Below are 4,960 nucleotides of genomic sequence, written 5' to 3' on the forward strand. Positions count from 1 at the left end.
GGATTTGAGTAGATTAACATTGTAGTTAATTATTATGTCAATTTCATCTACTATTTCTTCAATTTCTGTTTCTATTATGGCTAGCTAAACCCATTAGCTAGGGTTGTGGCTCAACCCTAGTGTGGGTAATTAATGGGTGTGATTGTTTAGTGCATGAATGATGTTGGGTATTTGTTATTTGGATTAATCTTATGTTTTCATTAAGATTTGGTGGTTGCAAACACTAAGTCTAGCTTAGTGAGTCTTGACTCTTCTTGAGAAAGAGAGTCTATGACCCCAAGATTAATTCCAACAAGGAATTGGGATGGACCCATGAGAATGGTAGTCCCAATTAACGGGTTAAACCTCGAGAGAGTAATTACCCAACTTGAACCATAAGTTGCTTGGGCAAATTGGCCTACCCAATTGGTCTCGAGAGAGTCAATTGGGCAAAATCACTCTCTCTACCGAGAGGTGTGAGAGTGGGTGCAAAAGTGCAACGGTTATAGCATAAGTCTCATATTCATCATTTTTGTATTAGGAATGTCTACCTGTTAGTTGACCACCTAGGTACATTCCACGACCCTAGTGCCTTTCTCTATATTGCATACAACTTAGAATCAATATCTTAGCCTAACTTAGCTTTAAACTTGTAGTTGATAAATTGTAGTTGATAATCAAAAGAGAACAAAAAATATTGGAAGATCAATTAGGAGCTAAAACATAGTCCTAGACCATACAAACACTCAACTCCAAATTGAAGCTCCCTGTGGAAAATTGACCCCGATACCACTATTGGGTAAAAGTATTAGCTCCCACTCTTCCTTAGGTTGAGTCCGTTGCGATCACGTTTTGGCGCCGTTGCCGGGGAGCTATACGGTGTTTGACTATTTGTTAGTTAGGTTTGTGTTTTGCTTCTTTTTCCTTCTTTCTACTTACTCTATTTGTGTTAATTCACTCAGGTACCAATAGCTTTAAACGCACAAGATGCTATTAATGTGGGAGTAGAGGAGGTGGAAGACGTAGAAAAAGAGGATGTTTTACCCCAAGCACAAAGACAGGGTAGAAATGCTAATGCAAATGTTAATGCTAATGACAACATACTAGACCCTCCTCCACCTCCACCAAGAGTGGCACCAAGAGTTCTACCCAATCAAGGGTAGGCAAGTGAAATAGTTCCTCCCCGAATTCGGGTGGGGAACTTTCAAATCACCAATGTCATGCTCACTTTGCTCGAACAACGAGGGTACTTCACAAGCACCTCGGACCAAAACGCATACAAGCATTTGAAAGGATTTGTGGATACTTGTTGGGGGAGCAAGTAGACAAATGTTTCGAAAGATGCACTGAGGTTAAGTCTTTTCCCCTTCTCACTTCGGGGGAAGGTATTGGATTGGTTGGAGAGACTGCCAAATCATTCCATAACTACGTGGGATGAGTTAGCCGATAAATTTATTGCCAAGTTCTTTTCTCATAGTCATATGGCGGCTCTTCAACATAAGATTCTAGCCTTCAAGCAAGAGCCGACGGAGCCTTTACATGAGATATGGGAGAGGTTTCGGACGATGGTAAAAGAGTGCCCCAACAACGATATGAATGATGTTATGATCCAACAGACGTTCTATCAGGGTATAAACATAACAAACCAGTGCATTGTCAATCAGTTGGCCGGTGGTAATTTTATGAAGCTTCCATACAACGAAGTTTGTGATGTTCTTGATGAAATGACCGATACTCCTCCGGCATGGCAAAGCCGGGCTAATGTTCCTCAAGGTGATCCTAATGTTATACACTTGCATAAGGAGTTGCATGATCACGACCAAGCCATTGCCGAACTTTACAACAACAATGAACCAATTGGCTAAAGCGCAACTTCAACAAGTTCAAAATCCATGCCAAGTCAATGCCATGGAGGGAGTTAATATGATGAAAAGAAGGCAAAGAGGGCAACAACAACATCAAGAAAATTTTGACAACTATGATGATGGTGGTGGATATTCGAATGAAGGTTTTGATGACCAAAGTGAGGAAGTCCAATATGTCAACAACTACCAAGGGAATAGAGGTAGTCAAGGGAATCAATAATGGAGACCCCAAGGTAATTGGGGCAATCAACAAGGTGGCAATTGGAATTACAATAGCAATCAAGGAGGCAATTGGGGGAACAATAATTCAGGGAATCAAGGTAATTGGAACGGGAACAACAATTGGAACAACAACAATGGTGGTCAAGGTGGTTGGAACAACAATGGTGGTCAAGGTAATAGGGGTCAAGGCTTTCAAAGGCCCCAATGTATCAACAACCCAATAACCCGCCTCCGTTTCAATCTCAAGGGTCGAGTTCGTCGGGCAATGACATGGGTCGAATATAGAACATGTTTGAGCAAATGATGAAGAAGAATCATGACTCCGATGCTCAATTGGCCTCCCATAACACTTCAATCCGTAATTTGGAAGTACAACTCGGGCAAATTTCGCAATCTCTCAACACTCGCCCAAAGGGTGCTCTACCAAGTGATACGGTAGTAAACCCCAAGGGTGGGCATAATAATCATGTGATGGCGGTGACCACGAGAAGCGGAAGAGGCGGTGATGTGCAAGCCTCAAGAGGTAATCGAGTTGTGGTTGATGAAGAAGAGTTGCAAAATGATGAGATCCCGTTGGTAGTTGAGGATGTTGTTGAACAAAGTGCAAGTAATGATGTGAGAATTGAAATTGATGAGGGTGAGGAGGAGACTCAAGAAGCCATGAACCCGTCTAGGGAACACGTTATTGATATGCCCGAACCGGTGGTGCCAAAAGCCAAGGCACCCTTGCCTAGACCTCCTCCGCCATATCCTCAAAGGTTGGCCAAGCAAAAAGGTGACAACCAGTTTAAAAAATTCATTGAGATGATGAAAAGTTTGACTATAAATGTGCCCTTGGTGGAGGCACTTGAACAAATGCCGGGATATGCAAAGTACATGAAGGACTTGGTTACTAAAAAGGGATCGATGGAGTGTGAGACAATCAAGATGACACACCAAGTGAGTTCCATTGTACATTCCATGGCTCCAAAGCTAGAGGATCCCGGAGCATTCACAATACCATGTACCATTGGAAGTGCTGATTTCGCAAAAGCCCTATGTGACTTGGGGCAAGTATCAATCTCATGCCATATTCGGTCTTCAAGACCTTGGGTATCGGACAACCTCGTCCAACTTCTATGAGGCTTCAAATGGCATACCGGTCAATGAAGCGGCCTTTGGGGATTATTGATGATGTCCTTGTTCGTGTTGATAAGTTCATATTGCCGGCCGATTTCGTGATCTTGGATTACAAAGTGGATTTCGAGGTGCCTATCATTCTTGGAAGGCCCTTTCTAGCTACGGGGAAGGCCTTGGTTGATGTGGAAGCGGGAGAATTGACCTTCCGTGTTGGATATAAAAAGGTGGTGTTCCACGTGTGCAAATCAATGAGGCAACCAAATAGCACCGAGGTATGCTCGTTTGTTGACATTGTCACTGCGGTGATAGTGGATGACACAAGCGCAATGGAAAATGTTGAGGACCCACTTGAGGCCGTGCTATTGAACATGGATGTTGATGATGATGCTGGAAGGGTGGAGTGTGTGAATGCATTACATGGCATGGGCTCGTATTCTTATGAACCGAGGAAGTTATCTCTTGATCTTGAAAATCGCAAAACTCCACCTACCAAGCCATTTATTGAGGAGCCACCGGTGTTGGAGTTATAACCACTTCCTCCTCACCTCAGGTATGAATTTCTTGGTCCTAATTTCACTTTGCCGGTTATTCTTTCTTCTTGCTTGACTAACGTGCAGGTTAATGCCACTTTGTCGGTTCTTCAAAAGCGCAAGCGGGTGATTGGATGGACCTTGGCGGATATTCGGGGTATTAGCCCCGCGTTTTGCATGCACAAGATAATATTTGAAGAGGATGCTAGGTCGTCTCTTGAACATCAAAGGAGACTCAATGAGGCCATGCAAGAGGTGGTCAAAAAGGAAGTCATCAAGTGGCTTGACGCCGGTGTGGTGTATCCAGTTTCTGACAGTTCGTGGACTTCTCCGGTACAATGTGTGCCAAAGAAGGGAGGAATGACGGTGGTGACCAATGACAATGATGAACTTATTCTGACTCGTACTGTAATGGGTTGGAGGGTATGCATGGACTACCGGAAGTTGAACAAGGTGACTAGAAATGATCATTTTCCATTGCCGTTCTTGGACCAAATGCTTGATCGTCTTGCGGTACGGGTTTTCTATTGTTTTCTGGATGGGTATTCAGGATATAACCAAATTCTCATTGCCCCGGAAGACCAAGAAAAGACAACCTTCACATGTCCTTATAGTACATTCGCCTTCTCTCGAATGCCATTTGGATTATGTAATGCACCGGCGACCTTCCAACGATGTATGATGGCAATCTTCACCGACATGGTGGAGGACATATTGGAGGTCTTCATGGATGATTTTAGTGTGGTTGGGGACTCATTTGTTTAATGCTTGCAAAACTTGGATCGTGTGTTGGCCCGATGCGAAGACAAAAACTTGGTTCTCAATTGGGAGAAATGCCAATTTATGGTAGAAGAAGGAATTGTGTTGGGTCACAAAATTTCAAAAAGAGGGATTGAGGTTGATAAGGCGAAAATTGAGGTTATCTCAAGGATCCCTCCCCCTACTTCTGTCAAAGGGGTGAGGAGTTTTCTTGGACACGCAGGTTTCTACCGAAGATTCATCAAAAACTTCTTTAAGGTAGTTAACCCGTTGTGTAAATTGCTAGAGAAAGATGCCAAATATGTGTTCGATGAGAGATGTATGGAGGCTTTCGAGCTTCTAAAGCAAAAGTTGACGACTACCCCCATCATTACCGCACCAAATTGGAGCTTGCCCTTTGAGCTCATGTGCGACGCTAGTGATGTTGCGGTGGGGGCGGTCTTGGGCCAAAGAATCAACAAAATATTCCATCTGGTGTACTACTCA

Source organism: Nicotiana tabacum, chromosome 7, assembly GCF_000715075.1.
Source record: "Nicotiana tabacum cultivar K326 chromosome 7, ASM71507v2, whole genome shotgun sequence".
NCBI classification, from domain to species: Eukaryota; Viridiplantae; Streptophyta; class Magnoliopsida; order Solanales; family Solanaceae; genus Nicotiana; species Nicotiana tabacum.